Below are 21,350 nucleotides of genomic sequence, written 5' to 3' on the forward strand. Positions count from 1 at the left end.
ATATGACATGAAATGCTGCCTACATGTCAGAGATTAGCACACTGATATGCCAGGGGGACAGTGTGACAGCCGGCAGATATGGGCCAATTAACTGGACATGCTGGACATTTTTGTACACTTGTGGGGTATTATTCTGCATACAGCTTACTACCACTCCCAGTATTTGAACCATGGCTGTGTCTGCTAAAAATAAAATACTGTCCATCACAGTTGAGTGTGCTATATAGATATTGCTGTGTATCTCTTTTCTTATTTCTGTCTATAATTCTCCTGTGGTTTTACATTCTGACCTTGTAATTAAAACACTCTTATATGGGATTCCCTAGACAGTTTTATTATGTAGCACAGTGTGGGTGACAGTGATGAGTAATACCTTATTATTAAGAGCAACTACAACACTAACAATGCCATACAATACCAGAGTAAACAGTACCGTTACAGGATATCAATCTTTTATTCCTAGGCACAGTGTTCGTATCTGACAGACCTGTGGGAGCAATGTTTGTTAGCAATACCTGAATGTTGCCACACAAACTACCAGATTCCACATTAGTATTATGCACATACGCCTCACTCTGTTACTGTACACACTCTGGTCACAGCTTGACAACATGAGGGTGTAGATGGAACTTACTTGGCTTATTACTCTCATAACATTTTGGGGAGTTGCTAGAGGTTTGTTCTTATAGATGTCTGGCAGTCAGTTGTATTTCTTGTTTGCTGCCTAAACATCTGGGATCATCCCACTGATTTCCCAGGGGGACAGGGTGACAGGCAGCAGATATGGGCCGATTTACTGGACATTCTGGACATATTTGTACAGTTGTTGGGTATGATTCTGCATACAGCCTACTACCACTCCCAGGATTCGAACCATGGCTGTGTGTACTAAAAATACAACAGTTCACATGTCATTTGAATGTGCTATTTGGGTTCTGTTGTCTGTTCTTTCACAGTTTTCTGTCTAAGTCTCTCTCAGTTGTACTATATGACCTCTTGGGATTACAACAGTCATATACAGGCATTCATACACATTTTATTTATATAGCACAGTGTGGGTAACAGCGCTTAATACAACAGTACTATTAAGCGATTGCAAATCTACATTACCATATGATACCAAAGTAAACACATGCAGTCCAGCAGTTAGATCTTTATTGTCAGGCTATTATGCTTTTATTTAATACAACCTATATGAGATTCTTCCTGCCATATTCTGTGGTGTATGCAGTACATGCCTTAAACAATACAGGTTTTATACAGGCAATTACCATACTACTACTTTTAGATTTATTTCCTATTAAAGTACATTTAAGAGTATTACTAACCTGCCTCACATCACAACCACTCCAATCTACATCCATGAGCCTCCTGGATCATAGCCCACTCACTTGCCACTGTGAAAGACATAACAGGAATATTTAGCCATACCTATCCATAATATACATGAGCTGGCAATTATTATACAGGTAGTGGACTGATACTTACACACGGCTGGGACTTCCCCTGTCCTCCTAGCCTCTTGGATCCACTGATCCAAGAGATCCCCCTTTCACCGCTTCAGGTCGGCATAGTGATGCCTGACCTGCTCACCAGTTTGGGGTATGCCAGTGGCACTGGTGAGGTCACAGGTGAGATGGTCCCAGGCTTCTGCTTTGTATTGGGAACCCTGGTACTGGCCCTGCAGCAGTCTCATGTCATGGTCTTTCACAAGGAGTCAAGCCATGACTCTGGACTCCTGGATGCCCCAACGCTACATCTGAAAGAGCACACCCTCTCCCATTCCAGACATAGTGCCTACAAGGGGAAGCTACAACCAGTTATGAGATGTATTCCCACCTGTTGGGTTTAAATAGGGCCAGTTTCCCACACTTTGCTGTGATCGGACGGTTTTGAAAATGCTACGCTATAGGCAAACCTGCTTACCTAAGGTTGGCATTGCTTAATGGGGTATACCAATGGGCAGATTGAGTTAACTGGCCTACACATTGCTTACACCTACTAAGCTGGGCTGTGCAATGCTTAGCATTGCTTAATATTTAAGTTGCATTATATTTGCATTGTGGCATTGATTTATTATTCATTACATGTTATATATGTGTTTGGTATCCATGATTCATGTGCATGTACACTGTATGGGGTCTTTGTGTTTATTAGGGGATTTCAACACTTTGTTACATTGACACCTCACATCTGGGCTTAATGCAGTACTCCAGTTCACATATTTATGTCCTGTAGTTGGTTATACGATATAAAACTGTATATAGATTCCTTTCACATGTTCAGCTTGTATTTGCTATGGTGAGGATCTGTTTGGTGATAACTCAGTCTTATGTATTGCTGTGATGGCTTAGTGGTTAACTGCTGTCACTATAGTGTACAAGGTCCTCGGTTCAAGACCTGCAAAGGCTGTTTATTTTGTTTCTGGCCAGAACAGTGGCTGATGCATATAGAGTGCCTAAGGCACTTTTAAGCAATTGTGAGCGGGTTTGCATGGGTTTACATGAAGGTAAGCACTGCTAACCTCCAGTTAAATATGCTTACAGGGAGTTAGCTTCAATATTGCTTAACCTATGTGCACATTGCTTACCCCTGCACAAACGGGCTTAAACCCGCTTACTACTGCTTAAATATGCTTACTCCTGCTTACTACTGCTTAACACCTGCTTACCACCACACTGATTTAGACAGTGATGTCTAATGGTTCTTGGGCAGGTGGTGGATTTGGCACCTCTATGGATTTATCATTCATTACACATTTTACCTTCCATTTGTATCCCTGATTCCTGTGTAGATATACTGTATGGGGCACTTGTGATTATCTGTGGACTTTGCAACATTATGACAATAACACCTCACATCTGCATTTAATGCAGTACTCCAGTTCACAAATATATGTTATGTCATAGTTTATGCAACAAAATAAATTGATCATACAGTGATTTGACATGGTAAATGGATTGTACTAGAGTGTGATTCAAACAGGGAATGAATGCTCTGCCCACTACACTATTGCTGTACTGCTTCATTTGCATATATCTTGCTTTTTATCCTCTTGTGCCATTTAAGCTGCATTAACTGTAGCTAAGTGATGGGCAAACCCGCACACCTATGGTTAAATTTGATCAGTTTCGTAAAAAAAAAAAAAAAAAAAAAATCGTCATATTTAAATGTTGTAACTATTGCTCTTGTACACTTGGGGGGATGTTGCTGGGGGTATGCAAACACCTATGAGCGAACTCGCTCACTCTTACTTCTACACTGCTGTTTTTGATTGCAGGGATGTGTATATTCTGAGAGCTCTGCTCTCAGACATGCCCCTGCACTCGTGCATGCTCCATGTCCGTTTAGGGGTTCAGGCAGCATGCCTTCATTACAATGCATGGCATGCTGATGCCCTGCTCCTAAAGGGCCGCTTCTGTGCAGGACTAAGCTAGTCCTGCATGGAAAGATTGTGAATCCAGGGGGCCATCTTTTATGACCTAGCCATAAAGTAATTTAATTTCAGTTATGTTTCTAAAGTTAACCTCCTGTATTCTAGTTTCCACTGTTAAAATACATACATTTAAACAGTTACAATACTGCATGTACATTTCTGTTCTCTTTCAGTAGGGCACACTGTGGTTATATTTGAAACAGCACTTTGCAAATACCTTTTCAACACATGTACTTGTACAATTTGATATACACATGACATACAGTTCTAATACACTTGTAACACAATCATCTTATTTAAATCATTTTGATATTCACTGGTAACATATAATTATTTATAAAATTCCAGCTAGCTGGGTTGGCAGTATCTCCTTTTGTCAACCCCCCAAACACACATACTAGGATGCTGCACCTGTTTTTAGACAAAAATACACTTTGTACATTTCTACAAATCAAATAGTGTTTACTTAATATACCATTTGGATTTTGTCTTCATGGGCCAGGTTCATTAACACCTACACTAAGTGTATATGACCTGTATTCAAGAACATCCCTATTACATTTTTGTGCTTTATAGTCACTCAGAAAGATTTCACTAAGTGTACTTGTAGTCTACACCTGTGGTAACCTTTATGAGTTATTCTTGCTATTGAAGGCAGCAAGAAAATCAGTAGGCAAACTAAAATTAGGAGGAAGAAGCTGTGAGTTATGTTTGTGTTGTCTGTTCAGTCAGAACAGTGTACACTTAGTTTAGGCATTAATGAATCCCAAGGATAGGCATGTTCAATTATTTCAGACCATTAATATTGTTTGTTTTTTACTATATAAAAAGTGTTACAAGAGACACATGTGGTACGGTTCACCATTCCTTTCATTTTACAATTAGAGCTTCCTTTACCAGAAATAGCTTATGCATAATTATGTACTATGCACTGGTATCTTCATGTATAAATTTACATTGATTAGTGTCCATATTATACATATCTATAGAACATGTAACTGTAGCACCAGGCTGATTTTCCATTATATTCGAAATACTCTTGTTTTGTTTGAAAACAAACACTGGCAATGTTCCTATTTATGTCAACATATTACCACTGTGAAAAACAATATTCAGTGTCTTTTCATTATATCATTCATATTAGGGATGTCATTAGAATATGTTAAGATCATAACTCTACCTTAGTAACTTTTGAGGTGTTTTTAGGTGAATTATATTTAATTGTAGAACCTAAGATTGGATTGAATTTAGTTGACCCTTCAAATAACTCTAAAGATAACATGTTCAACAACTTTCATGATGAACCCCTTTCCAGAAACACAACTTTCATTTTATAAGGTTCATTGATGAACATATCAACTTCAGTCATTAACTTTGATAGTCTGAACATTTGTCTTTTCATCAAACCTTTTTTTTCTGTTGCATAGGATGTCCACTCTCAAAGTATAAATAAGCATTCCAAAAGAAGGCTTTCTATATATATTAGATTTATGCATTTTTCTACTTATCTTGATATAAAATAATATCTAAAACATTTATACTCATCAATGAATGTTCATCATTGAATTTTAGAAACTTTGCTGTAGTTTCCAAAAGTTCAAAACATTATTTTAATTCAACTGCATTGACTGACCAAATAATAAACAAATATCATTAAGATAGACCCTAGGATTTGCTAATCTTCCGTGTAAGACTAAATTAGTCTTACACAGAAGAGCCAGTCTAAGAGTAAGACTGCAGCGCACCATGCATATTAATGAGGGCGCATTGCCTCAGCTCTAAAACTAATACGGAGAGTGGACGAGTGTAGGGGGCGTGTCGGACTGCCGATCATTCCAAAAATCCATGCCCCTGTTTGAAACACGGGAAATGTCTAGTTACATGAGCGAGCCCACTCACATGCGTACATTCTAATACTAAACTACCCCATATAGTAAACCCCGTACAAATATAAAAAGTAAAAGAAATATATATTTTTTGCATTTCTGATAAAGCTGCCCATATTTGCGCGTGTTTGGGCAGGTTTGCCCATTGCTTAGCTACAGTTAGCAGTTTAGACACCGAAGAGGATAATAAGAAAAATATATGCAAATTAAGTGAAATAGTGATAGCATAGTGGTTACAGCCTTCGCACAACGAGGAGGCATTTCTGGTTCGATTCCCACCACTACACTTTTCATTTTCTGTTGGAAATCTGTATACAAAAATATTTCCTGACATGTACTATTTAAAGTTTTGTAGAAAGCGATGAAATGTTATATGTAGTAGTGAACGAATTATATATATATATATATATATATATATATATATATATATATATATATATTTAGGAAGGTGAAATGGTTATGCATACTGATGCATGAGTAAATTATTTTAAGCAATGTAAAGCACTGCTAAGCACATTTTACCAGTATTGAGCATATGTATATTTAATTGCTTGTAGCTGAGCACTGCGTTAACTAGCACAATGTTTTTGTGTTTTTGCGCGGAGCTGCGGATCGTGCAAACTAGCGCAAACAAAACATGTTTGTGTGTAGCTGCACACCACGCTAACCAGCGCAACATTGAGCAATGTCGATCAACGTCAGACAACGTTAGGCAACGTCGAGCATCGCTGAGCAACGTTGGGTAAAGTTGAGCAAAGTCGCCTAAACACGGCCACACCTCCTTCACTGTACCTTAACTATTGAGGTCTGGCCAGTAGGAAAATAAAAACAGTGACAGGGCTCGAACTCGGGATACTGTGCACTATGGTCACAGTACATAACCACTAAGCCATGACAGCATTTCATAATCACGCACTTTCAAGAGACACATATCTACCAAAGGAATATTAAACATTGCTAACATCAGCTAAGCAGGTGTGCCTACAGCTGATTTTTTTCCAAACTGGCCAATCACAAATAAGTGCGGGAAATGAGGCATATTTAAGCTCCATAAGCAGGAATACTTGCCATAACTGGTTGTAGCTCCCTTCTGCAGTCAGCATGGCTGGGGTTGGAGAAGACACTCAATTTTGAGAGCAAAGTTGGGGCATTAAGGAGACCAAAGTAATGGTTTGGCTCCTTGTCCACAATCACGAGGAAAGACTCCTGTGTGGCCAGTACCAGGGCACCCAATACAAAATGGAGGCCTGGAACTGTCTAGCTCATGATCTCACCAGTGCCACTGGCATTCCTCAGATTGGTGAGCAGGTCAGGCACCATTACTCTGACCTGAAGCGACGCAAGGAGGATCAACTTTACCAGTGGATCCAGGAGGCCCATGGGATGGAAAATGCCCCAGTACTGTGTAAGTAGCCATTGTATTAAGTATTTAAGAATTGCTATTCTTGTCTATACTATGGGTAGGTATGTCTCATTATCACTGCATTTACTTCACAGCTGCAGGTGTCCAGGCTATGAATCAGCAAGCCCATGAAGATAGGCTGCAAAGGCTGCATCACCAGGCAGGTTAGTAATTATTCTGCATGTACTGTTATATAAAATAAATGAGAGAGCCTTCAAAAAAGTGTTTTAACCCAATAAATAAAGGTGCAATAATTCTGTGTGATTTTCTTTGATATGTTGTTGTACTGTTGCATTTTAGAAATAGTACTGTTGTATTAAGCAGTGTTAGTTAACCCACACTTGGGTAGGCCCATATAAAGTGGATGAAGGGAGTGCCAGTAGCTTTTGTGCATATTTACAGCCCTTAACTGTTAGTTCATGCTCAGCATGTACAGGTTAATCTGGCACATGAGTAACTTGGTATTGTGTTCCTCAGAAATGTCAGTGTGCTGCCAGAAATGTAGGGAGCTGTTAACATATAACTGATAATTTCACCTGAACATATCTAGATAATTATATGAAAGTAGAGCTGTCAGTGTGCTATCACAGCAGTAGTGTGTGTGAGCAACTCTCAAAATATGTAGCAGTAACATTTGCTTCCTGGACAGTTTGTATGTCAGATACAGCTCATGTATATAATGGTCTAGCAAAATCCAGTTGCACAATAGAAGGACATTGGGTAGTGTAATAATACATGTAAGGGGCATATAACTGCAGTTAATAGGAATGTAGTGTAAACTAAAAGGATATATAAGTTGTTAATTGAGCTATCCTTTCCACCCTACTGTATGTGCATAAAAAATGCAATTCCACACCTCAATGGGTATGTCTAATCTCAAAACATTTGTTGGGACATATGTCCTAATGGTTTATAAATATTTGCATTCATTTCTATGCATGTGCCCTGTTCAAATACCGCAATATTGGTGTCCTGTTGCCATCAATTAAACCTGCATGCTGTTGTAATGTCCACTATTATTCTATATATGCATGTGTTATACTTGCTTTTCAACTGTTGAAACTCTGGTGTGTTGGGTTAATGGGAATACTTCTGCATGCTGTTATAACTAACTGGGAATGCTGTTGACTGTTACTAACCCATATCTTTATTAAATTCTCCAAGACATAGTTCGCATGTGAAGGCCGGTCCCAGCAGACTCACCTGTCCCACCTCAGCTGACCATGGCACCTGGCACCAGCAGGTCCAGTGCCCAGCCTGGGACCTCCTCCTCCACTGGCCCTGTGCCACCTTCAGGTGGAAGCACTGCAGGGGATGAGGCTTGGCCCCACTGTGCAAGCGTGGGTGGAGGAGAGTCACCTATCACCCCTTGAACGGTCTGGGCTGTGGTGAATAGAGAGATCGAGCATTCTGTTGCAGAACCTCTATGCCAGCTTGAGGCATGAGTGGCACAACTCCCGGGTCAGCCTGCCCCTCCTACACAGCCCGCAACACAGCCACCCTCTGTTCTGTGAAGGTGCAGTGGTGACTGCCCATGGGTGGGGACCACAGTTCCAATGTTGCCATCTGTGGGCTCATGGGCTTGCGATTTCCAAACATCCCTCCCCGTCAAAGGTGTTCACCCACCACATGTCATATTCTGCCCCTTTATGCATCTTGTTTGTCTTGTCTGTTTACCTCCCCAGCCTACCTCTCCAAATATACCTGCTTCCCGTACCCCACATTCCACTCTCACCTGAAAAAAAAAAGGGAAATCTGCTCCCAAAAAAAAAATTACGCTCCATACATAGCTGCCCAGTTTGCACACATGTCCCCTGGACACATAAAATGTAATTTAATTGGCATTACAACATACTTTGTTGTCCTCACCCCTCTCTCAGGGGTTGAAGGTTTCATATTTACCTCCAAACTTATTCCATATGCACAGTTGTTGCTGTTAAAGAAATGGGCAGCTGTGGACCTTCCCTACACCCGTCCTGCACATCCCGAGCTATTTTCCCTACTGTCTTTCCCTCTTTGTGCCCCTTTTTCACCACTTTCCTATCTCCCCATTTTCTTTTCTTTCAAAGAAATGAGTGCGGGGGTTAGTGGGATTAAGCACTATTAAGCAGTAGTTAGCGGGTTTGCGCGAGTGTGTGCTTGTTTGCACTTAGCTAAGCATTGCCAAGCATTGCGCAAACCTGTGCAAACCCGCTTACAACTGCTTAAAAGTGCCTTAGTCACTCTGTATGTGAGGGCTCTTGTTCTGCTCAGCAGCAAAATAAAACACCTCTGTCAGTCTCAAACCCAGGACCTTGTACACACTACATTGCATGAAGTACCACTAAAACACAGCTGATATAAAACATGTTGGTGCTGAAATAAATATATCATTCATCAGAATGAGTGAATGTAAAGGAAAATAGGAATGCCATACCACACAACTTGTTCTGTGGATCTTTACCAACAATTGTTGTGGGATTACATTACATGACTGTGATAAGAAAAGCAGCCATTCTAGCAGGAAATAATGTTACACCATCACTTTACAAACCCCACACAGTATCACAGCAGGACAAACACTGGCATATCTGTTTAGGGCAGAGGTCATACCTCCCAACTGTCCCTAATTTTCAGGGATGTCCCTGATTTTGAAACAAAATTTAGCTCTGTCCCTCTGAATCTCTCTGAGAACTACTGACTTTGGCCAGAAAGGTGGTGAATTACACGTAATGAGTAATGACAATAATTAAGAGTTATACAGTTCTTTTACTTCAGAAAAGGTGTATTAATCCATATGCTCTGGTTCTCTCAAAGTCTCAACTTAATGGCACTAATATTTTAAAGGTGACTTTTTCTCTACTTTTGCCTGAGTCTGTTCAAATATGTATGTGAGTGTTTGAGTGGTCTGGCAGAGGCAGAAACACAGAGGCATAGCAGCCTTTCTGTTGTTACACACTGTGCAAATAGCTTTGGAAGGAGTTCTGGAAGCATACCCTTATGTAGGAATACAACACTGAAATACAAAAGGATGTAGCCATGTACTGGTAGCAACCAACTGTAACAATGCCATTGCTCTAGTGTTGAAAAGACCTGTGTGATGCACAGACAAAGAATAACAGGCTAATCTCTGGCTACCATGTGGAAAGGTCCACAATTGGGAGTTACGCAGATGGACTACTTGCCTTGATAAACTATCATGTACACAGCAACCCTATACATCCAACAAGATAAAATTCACACAATAATACGTACGCTCTCTGTACGTCTGCACCCCTACCCAAATGTAGAATATACCTGTGTGTGCAGGGTCTACCAAGGATGTAAGTAAGCATACTCACAGTACTGAAATGTGCCCAGTTTTCTTGAGCAGCTTGTGCTAATGTCAACACTAAACAGCACAACCTGTTTAGAACTGAGTAAATGAATATTCACAGTATAGCAGTTCTCAAACAATTATTGTGCCAAAGGAATACATCTCAATAACTAGCTTTGTATGGCAGTCAATTGTAAAATTTGAAAAGAAAGTACATCCTCCCATGTATCTTGGGTAAGCATTTTGAGGGGTGAGTACATTTCTACACTGACAAGTGTGTACTGGAAGCAGCAGCATTTAGATCTGAGTACAAAATGTAAATCACTGGCTACACCCCTGGCATCTGATATAAGAACTATACAAACATTCTGTCTTAAACAATGATGTCCACAGCAAACAATGATGATCTCCATCTTGGAAAGCTGAAAGGGCCACACCTACCTGAGTTAGCAATTTATAGTACTGGGTTGCTGTGACAGTGATTACTGCAATTACTACACAGCAGGCTGCTTGCAATTAGCAAATGGTGGCCACTAATTGGTGCAGAGGCCATCACATGCTCATGTGCAAATACCTGCAAAAGCAGGCTGCAATCACTGCCAACAAACTCAATCACTCTATTGCAGAGACTGAGAGAGAGAGAGAGAGAGACAGAGAGAGATAGAGAGAGACAGAGAAAAGGAAAAAGAAAAAGAAATAATACCAAATCATACAAAGGAAAGGTATGTGATACATATGCATTTACTGGCATGTAGTAGATGTTTTTGAAGAGTAGTCTACATAATGTGAACCATTCATATGTGGCAGCAGTACTTATCTATGCACAGATGTTCTGCTTAACTACTGCTATGGACAATACAGTGTGTACCTGTGGGCAGTGAGACATACCTGTGAAATGTGTAGCTCAGCATTAAATGCCAAAAATCTGATCCATATTATCTGTGTTCTGTACAATAGTGTGGCCAATGGCTGTTGGGGGGATTAGTGCTGCCATTATATAAACATGGGTGTGACAGAGCAACACATGCATGATAGTCATATTAAAGTGTGGCTTAGCATTGGCAACTGCTGTAGCAGTCTAGTATGCTTATCTAGCATTTCTAGCTATATATACCCCCTCTAATGTTAGTGTGTGTTCACATGTGACACCTGTTTGTGTTGCAGCAATGCCCAACAGTTCAGCTGTGAGGTCCAGGGACTTACAAGAGTGTGGACCTTGTATGTGTATGCCACACACATACGGAGAAATATATATATGTGTTATATATATTTTCACATCTGTATATGTGCATAGAGCAGGGGACATATTGCAACTGTTTGTGAATGGTGGAGATATGTTGATGAAGGTTAGTATGTGCATATTTGTATGTAGGTTTTAGTGTGTGACAAACAAGACAGCATACAGTGTTGGTATATGATATGTGGTGGTTAAACAGTGTGGGTGGTTTGTTCAGTTTGCAATGTTGAAGCCAGTGAGGCCTGCTAAAGCTACCTGGGCTGTGAACACTTTCAATGCATTTATCACAAGACTGTGCGATATTATTACATTACTGTACACCTCACATCCTTTGTATAATTGATATTCCCACTATGAAAGGTGAAATGTATATGTGCCTACATATATATGTATGTGTACACCAATTGATGTGTATATGTATATATATATATATATATATATATATATATATATATATAGAGAGAGAGAGAGAGAGAGAGTCATATATACTCATACTCACATACATCTATTTGTTGCAATAGATTCTCTGTACTGTTGACTGACTGTGATGGTCAATGTGTTTGTGAATACGTCAGAGATATGTATTTGTGGGATAGTAGCTTAGTGGGAAACTATTTATGTCATGGTATTATGGGTCCTTGCTTTGATCCCAGCAAAAGCTGTGTATTCTGTTGCTAGGCAGAAAAAGTGCTATGGCATACAGTGTGATTAAGTCTCTTGGTTTTAATTGGGTTGTGTCATTGTAGGCTAAAGCACTACATCTATGATTATTGATTGGTACTGATGTTGAATCCAAATTCTATGTGTACTCTAGTACTACTTGAAGCTCTGGGCCTGTACAGCAAAGTATGGTGTATGTCTACATTGCTTGCATCCACTGTTTTGTGTGGTCCCTGTATTCATCACAGATTACGTTCCCCAAGATTAATATTTTGTAAGTACTGACACACAGTACTGTATAGTACACACGTAAAGCTTGTCTGGGTTGCCATACCTTTGTGTCTTGTAATTATGTCTGATGTGTGTGTGGTTATGTCTGTAACATGTCCTCTGTCATATGTGTGGTAAAACATATAACTGCGTATCTAGCAACATTTATAGTGGACTACAGCAGTATGCGACCTATATTCCCAATTGTGCACATATTTTGGCCACGGGTTTGCCATTAATGAGTTGTGTGGTATAATAGTAATACATTTACTGGACCTTACACTCATTGTGATGGATGACATATTTCTTTACACATCAGCTTTATGTATATTTGCTGTGGCTAGGTAGTGCATTGTGTTGCATACAGTGTGCCAGGTACTCTTGTATAGTCTTATATAGTGATTTTTATTTTGTTGCTGTGCAGAACATGATTCATTAGATAAAGTGAGCCAGGCACTTTCAAGCAGTTGTGGGGTGAGCAGTGATAAGTGGTAGTTAAAGTGTTTCACTCTCATTTAGCTAACAGGTTGCTATATATGGCAGTTCAGTGATATCTGTACTGTATAATGTTAAATGTGCCATATGACTTGCTCAGACATATTTTTTCTTTATATCTTCCAGGGATCATGGCACATCACAGAAATCCCAGCTATAGTAGTGCTGAAGATGAGATCATTACTAGCTGTATGATTCAGCACTACAGTCTAATGTTCTCACGAACCAGCCAGAACCAGCAGGAGCGTATTGCAATGTGGCAAGATGTTGTCCGGAGGGTCAATGAGGTAGGCCTGCATAACCGGACATATGAGCAGGTATGCCACCACTGCAGTGATCTACTCAGATATGTCCATCAGCATGCTTCTGATGTGTGGAGACAACAGCTTGCAACAGGAGGTGGTGTTAATATCCATCCCCCTCACCAGAGTGGAGGAGCTGCTCCTGAGCATCGTGGCACCTGCCCAACAACAACAGCAGCAGACATACACCATGATGGAGGTTGGAGCCACCCAGCAACCACACATGGAGCATGTAGGTAACATGGCATATCTGTAGACTACTGTTATCTGTATTGGTAGATCATGCATATGTGAGATGTGGATTGTGTAGTTAGAAGATGTGGAGCCTGTTGTTGTGCAATACTGATCATTTGGAACATAATCTATAGGCCTGTTAATGTAAACTGTTGTTCTACTGTAAGATTGCAAACACACAGTAGCAATGCCACAGTTGTGGCCACTGACAAACTGTCTCATCTCTATGTAGGTCCCCCTGGGGTGACATCAAGGCAGCAAGCAGATGCTGGCGAGTGTGTTCTACATTTATTATTGTAAATAAAAGTGCATGTCATAGTTAAGGTGTAGGCCATGTACACATGCAACACACCTACACATGATGCATGCTGTGCATGTTTGGTATAAGACCACGCACATCCCACTAATGTGATTAGCTGCCTCAAACACATGCAATACCCAGATCATCTCAAACAAATGTGGCTACACTGTAGTGACCATTGGATAGGCAAAGTTGATACTCAACATGCACATAACATACATAACTATGTCATACACAGAGCATTTTAACATGCTGCACATAAAGGATTCACAGACCCTCTGTAAAGACACACTCCAGTATCCAAAATCTCATCCACACATTACACATAATATACCTGAGGGGTAGAGGCCTATAATGGGGCATTTAAACACTCTGCATCACGCTACACATTCATGTCAGGGAATGCTCCTTATTGGCCTCCTTACAAACCCATGTAACAACTGGTTGTGAAATGGTGAATGTAGCCAAGGTAGTACAGTTCCAGTACAGCATGATTAGTGCTGGTTTGGGAAACATTTGTAGCCTTGAGTAACCACATGATGCTTCATGATGATGGCCTATGGTACTATACCCCATCCAGTTATTGTAACCACAGTACTACACATAGCTTTTATTGCTATACACCTCAATGTTGTGTGTGTGCAAACATATGCACCTCTAAACAATATGCATACCAGTCACCATTTGTGCAACTGACACATATATGCTTGGGATGTTATTGAGTAGCTAGGTCATATGACACACATTGGGTATGTGTGATGTTTAAATATGCAGTTGTGTTTTAGCATGCCATGTCATGGATGACACTGGCATGTCCACAATATGATCTACACTCACCATAACTACTGCACATTGAGTATGTGGACGAATGGTATTTCATCAATTATACATGCACCACTGATGATGTTGTGTGAATACTCATCATGCATGTGCTAAAACTGTGTCCACAACTGTTTCCTAAAGACACTGAGGCTGTAATCAGCATTGGATACCTATCTGACACACAGATACACATCCAGCCATGGTATGTAGACCTGTGAGTTATGGTGCACAGTACATTACAGAGTTTTGAATACTTGCACAGCAATGTTGTGTCCATGTATGCATTGCATTCCAGGGGGAGGCCAATCACCTAATAACAAAACACATGCATCAAAGCCATGTATAGTATTAGTAACAAGGACTGTCTACACTTACACTGCATGCTGTTGAGCAACACATGTCCTGCATGCTGACATGTGTGATATGACTGTTTTGCTTGTGATACTGTACCCCACCATCACCTGCTATTGTGTATGTTCTGAGATTGTTGCTGTTGTGTATGTGTGTGTGTCTGCTTTAGGGAGGAGTGCATGTGTGCATGTGCGCATGTGCATGCATGCATGTGCATGTGTGCATGTGTGCATGTGCATGTGCACATGTGTGCATGTGCGCATGTGCATGTGTGCATGTGTGCATGTGTTCATGTGCACATGTGTGCATGTATGCATGTGCGCGTGTGTGCATGTGTGCATGTGGTCTGACATCATATTCAGGTCTTAAAGTGTGTTTCCTGATTTCCTCTCACAGGTGCTGAGGTGGGGCTGGTTCAGTACAGCAGGTAACCTGATGTCACTGAGACAGACAGTGATCATGAGGATAGGTGTGTTGAGACACAGGCAGGCTTGTCAGGGTCTGTTGTTGGGCCACCAATTGACAGTACACAAGTCTTCACCCCATCCATGCACACAGTCATACTGCCTGTACATCCATCATCACCACTGCCCTTAGCTGAGGGACAGTGTACGGTTGGCACTGGCCAGGACAGTGTGGTATCTATGGCACATGTATCAGGACACAGCAGCCATAGCCAGATGTCTGGAACTGTACCATACAAGCAGATGTCTAGGGGTTCTCATCAGAGCACTGCTGGTCATCATACCCGTGGCAGACGTGCCACAACTCTTTCAACCACATGCATGTTCCAGGCTGTCATGGAGGCACAGGCACGAATGGAGCGGTACACCAGACAGGGACTAAGGGCACAGAGGGATCATAACACCTCTGCAAATGACAGTATCCATGACCTAGCAGGTGCCATATGTAATTACACTGAGGTCATTGATAGACATTGGGGTGAGATATTGGATGTCCTACACTATGTCATGTCCATGTGTCAGGACAGTGCGGGATGGTTAAGGCGTTGACGTGGACATATGCCAGCAACATCAGCAGCTGGAGGTCACAGTGGACATCCAGCAAGTCACAGCCGCTCCCATAGTGCCAGTACCAGCCCCAGCAATGTTGGGAGGGCTGTCCATAGACCATCCTAGAAGACCACATGCAAGTGACTCTGGCCAGTCCCAGCAGGGACCTGGATCCAGTGGACATATGTTAACTTCTGAGGATAGTACCCAGTCTGGATTAGTACATGATACTGTCTGTAGCACCCCTGCCAGGCACAGGTTCCGTATCCATGGCCAGAGATGGTGATCTGTAAAGCCTGCCAAGTACAGTCTGTAGCTGTCCTACAAATCCCCATATATGGCAACCACATGGTGGAACTGTGTGCATGCAGACACACACACATAAACCAGAAACCTAGGGCAAACACATACCCGCACATATTACATCAACATTGGCCCATAACAGTACTCATGGCCCTCACACACACACTCACACAGATATGTCGATTGTATGTCTCAGTTTAGGCCTCTGGCAAACCAACAGCACACCCTGTGCATATGATGAAACCTTTGCCACCTCCTGTCATCTGTAACATTGATGCAGGAATAAGCTAACATGGTGCTGATGCACAGGGTGACTTTGATAAAGTATAGCAATGGTTGAATGTGTAGCATGTTGTCAGCAGTGAAGTGTAATGATATCCTTGAAGGTGTAGCTGAGCAGGCATGATGCATTAAAGCTATAATTATCAGTGTTGCATTGTTTCCACCAGTGTTTATTCCAATTGTGTTTTGTTTGCCCATGTGCCACTTGGCTGATGTGTGTAGTTGTGTCAGCATGTGTTATACAGTGGACAGTAAGTGTGAGGTGTGTGCAGCACAGGTTTGCAGGTGTACATTTGTGAATATGGTGGAGGTGCACTGTCTGCATGTACGTGCATATTGGACACATGGGCAGGGTGACATGCCCTGTATTGGCTTGTGTTAACAGTCCATAGTTTCTATTGGTGGCCAGTGTGCATTGTACTACACACATTTTGGAACTTGAGTATGCATGTGTGTGTATGAAATGGGTTGACACTGTGCTGTGGGTGATGCTGTTGTTCCTATCTGTCATTGGTTTGCATTACTAAGGTTAACAGTGTCCCAGCTGCATAATCATGTATTAATGCACACTGTTCACCTACAGGGTTGCATTGACTGTGCTATCACAAACACAAGAAATTCTCACTTATACAGTAAAAGTGCATTAGTCTCATGGACCCCTGCCATAAACTAAATATATAATAGAAGGTGTGACGTTTTACCAAAAAAGAGTTACATACCAAGAAGGGATAACTTCTCCGGTTGGTATCATTTGGAAAATTCAATCCCTCAATAAACATACAAGGCAAGCTTCAAAATACAAAATGGCAAAGATTCCAAACCTGCAAACATCAAAAATCTGGACAAAGGCGATGAAAAATAGGTACAAATCTGTACACTGATTAACATACACTTTGCATACATAATTATGTAACCTCACCCACTCCAATGGAATTGTGGGATGCCAACTTATAAACGCAAACTTAACAGACAACTAAAATATGGCCCCAGAGTTCCTACTGCAACCATTCCAATGCCCCATTGCTTGGCTATTTTGCCTCATTTACCATAAACACTAATGTGCATACTGCTTTACTTCTACAATGATTTGGATTTTATTTTACATTTTATATCACAAAGATATCTGATAAACAAAGCAATAAAGTCCCACAATAAAAATAGACTTAGCATTAAAATTTCTGACTCTGCCCCTGAAACTCATTCTCTGAAACAGCATTAAAACCCACATCCAAAGAAAATCCATCTGGCCAAGATTACCTTTGGACTGTTTTCAAATCATACACATCTTGCACATGAAACATACACCTTCCTGACTGTATTAAATTATATTCCTTTTATAACACAGCACACTTGTTAGAAGAACATGTATTTTTTTGGAACATTTTTCCAGTATGAAATTAAACAAAATGAATGAACCAATAATGACAAAACTGCCCAATTCAGAACATTTCCATCATAAAAGTCTACTGAAACTTCTATAATCCACCAGTATCAGGTAATATGCACAATTTCTGAGGAAGTAAGAGCCAGCTAAGTAATTCCACAGTAAAGAGATCTGTAACTAATGAAGACGCTGCTAGCAAACAACTTTATATTTGTTTCATCTACAAGTAAAGTGCCTGTTGCCCATGAAGAATAAATTGCCTATGTTACATTAAGTAATAAACTAGTACTATTTCAATAGGGAATGGGTCGCAAACTGCTGACAGATTGATAGTTACTAGACATCTGCCAAAAGAGGGCATTCTCAGGACTGCAGCATCACTCCCTTTTAACTTGCACCATAGTACAGTATCAGCAATCCATCTACTTACTGTGGGAGTAGAACCCACAGCCTTTTGCATCAAAAGCAAGCACTCTACCTGCTGTGCTAAAAACAACACAAGCATACCTGGTATAAGCAGCATTAAACTTCTCTCTCCATGAAGACCTATGCAGCAAAAGAAATCTGTAAAAAGCCAAAAATTAATAGGGGGGGGGGCAAAGGCCCCAAAAATGCAGGGACTCATTTTAAACATTGTTTGTATAATCTTGGAAAGTTGGTAGAATACATTTTTTGTTGCCATGTCTTTCCTTAAAGATAGGAAGACAAATCTTAAATGGCTATCATTTAATGAATTTGCTAGATAACCGCAAATTTAAGAGGAACAGACCAAATGTTATACAAGCCAACACATGGTGGTATGGGTTGGGAATTCAGGCTCTTGCTCCTTGTACCTAAGGTACAGGGTTTGAGCTGGAGTAGCCCTAACCACCATGTATACATAACTGGGGCAATTTATAGACACACAGTCTAACTAAAGCAGCAGGAATAAATAGCACACAGTAACTAGGACAGCAGGAATAAACAGCAACAATAATTTGTTTCTAACTAGGGCAGCAACAGAAGCAATGATGTTTATTCACAACTAGGGCAACAAATAAATAGCAGTTGGGTGACTTACACACAGTTTGTTTCTAAGTGGGGCAGCAGAAATAACAGCAATAACATTTGTTCGTTTCAGCAGGATGACTTCCTATAAGGCTTGCACCTGTCACCCCTGGGATTCCGGATATTGGCTAAGGCTCTTGCCACCCCCATAGTGCCTTTTTTAGGCAGGGCTCAAATTCTAAACCTACCACCCTAGAAAACAAAAATGGGAAGAAACTGAGGGTAATGCTGCTCAATGCCAGAAGTCTAAATCTCAAAATGCACACACTCGAGGCCCTTCTCAGTATGGAGAACATCGATGTCTGTGCTGTAACTGAAACCTGGTTCAAGGCTCCTGAGAGCACCCTGGCACTATTAGGTTTTACCTCATATCATGCTCTGGCCCCAAACGCGGACCACACCACAAAAGGAGGGTGTATCCATATTCATAAAGGATACCCACACCTCCAGGTTGGTGGCAACGCATCAAGCTTCGAAACCATCCAGGTGCAACTAACCATAGACAAAACTGCTCTACAAATTGTAGCATGCTACAGGCCACCCTCTCAAACTCAGGAACCCCACACAGCCTTCCTGAAGACACTGGAGGGTATAAATGTATCTCCAAACACCATCATATTGGGTGACTTCAACTACCCAAATATAGACTGGGAACATTACTCAAGCCCTAACTTTCTAGCCCAACAGTTCCTGGCATTCATAAATTCAAATGCCATGGAACAGCTAGTCACTGTTCCCACGAGAGGAGAAAATATACTAGATCTCATTATCACAAACATGGGGACAAAATGCTCCACACCAGAAGTATATCCCTCATTGGTGAGATCTAATCATAAACTAATCTCAATGGAAATCCACATCCCACCCCCACCCCAAACAAAAAAGACCACAGTGAAGAACTTCTCTAAAGCAAACTTCACACTACTCAAGACTGGTGTGGTATCCTTCAAGGCCCCTGAGCCAGTGGAAACCACAACCCAAGCTGCGGAAGCCCTTACAAATGCCTTCTATGAACACCTCCAGGACTGCATGGATCAGGCAATCCCAAATAAAACCAAGACTCTTTCCACAAAGGGCAAACGTCCAGTCTGGTGGACCCCAGCCATTAACAAACTTTACAATAAGAGGAGAAAGCTATTACATGATAGAACAAAATCCATAAAAAGGAAGTCACCCCTGATCATTATTAGTAAAAAAATATGAGCACTCATAAAATCAACTAAGGCCAATTTTGAGAGAAAAATTGCCATGGATTCAAAGAACAAACATAAGGCCTTTTTCAGCTATGTTAGGAACCTGGGTGGAAACTCCCAGATATGCTCAGAATTAGTCCAAAATGATACAAAAATCACTGAACCCACAGACATTGCCAACATACTGGCAGACAGGTTCAGTGCAAACTTCACCCTCCTCTCCCCCCCTAAAGGAGAGATAACTATCCCAGCGGAGTGTAGCCTCCCAGACATCTCAAATGCGCAGGTGAAAGCTGCTTTCTCTAAAGCTAAAAACACAGCATCAATGGGACCGGATGGTGTCCCCGGCTGTGTGCTACACGAGCTAAATGAGGAATTAAACCCGCACATAAGGCAGCTGTTTAATCACAGGCTTACCACAGGATACGTGCCCAAGGAGTGGCGTACGGCAACTGTGGTCCCACTCCACAAAGGCGGTGCCTCTACGGACCCTGGTAATTACCGCCCCATAAGCTTAACAAGTCTAGTCTGCAAAGCTATGGAGAGGATCATAATGGAGCTCATAAACAAAGATATAGGGGACTTGCAGACATTGGACCCAACCCAGTTTGGCTTCAAGGGCAGATCGTGCCTTTTGAACTTGGTCGACTTCTTGAAACAGTCACCAAGGCCATTGATGAGGAAAGGCAGTCCATACATCCTACCTTGACCTTGCAAGGCTTTCGACACAATACCCCACTCGGGTATTGTAGAAAAACTTACCAGCTTAAATGTAAACCCATATGTCACAAGATGGGTTGCAAACTGGCTTAAGGACAGAACCCACAGGGTTAGAGTTGCTGGCGCTATGTCAGACTCCAAGCCGGTCACAAGTGGTGTCCCACAGGGCTCGGTCCTTGGCCCCTATTGTTCGGCATCTACTTCTCAGAAGTACAGGCCAACATGGGAGGACTTTGGCTGACAAAGTTTGCAGACGACTGCAAACTGAGCGCCATAGTGGAAAGTGCATCGGACATGGATATCCTTCAGAAGGGACTCACGGAAACAGATAGCTGTTGCCAGAGCCATGGCCTGAAGTTAAACGCCAAAAAATGTATAGTCATACCCTTCGGGAAAAACAAGGTAACCCCACGCTACCATATAGGTGGCAATCCACTAAGCACAGAAGAGGTTATCAGGGACCTGGGGACCCAGGTTGACAGTGGCCTTTCTTTTGACACTCACATTGCTAAAGTGGTTAGAAAGACCTTCTACATTGCCCACCTGATCATGAAGGGATTCACATCCAGATCTAGTGAGGTCATTGTTCCCCTGTACTCTTCACTTATCAGACCAATGATCGAGTACAATGCCCCATTCGGGATGTATCTCACCCGACATCTGCAGCAATTGGACAGACCCCAAAAGTTCCTCACCAAAAGGATAAAGGGACTCCAA

Source organism: Protopterus annectens, chromosome 1.part1 (genome assembly GCF_019279795.1).
Source record: "Protopterus annectens isolate FY-2018-M chromosome 1.part1, PAN1.0, whole genome shotgun sequence".
NCBI classification, from domain to species: Eukaryota; Metazoa; Chordata; order Ceratodontiformes; family Protopteridae; genus Protopterus; species Protopterus annectens.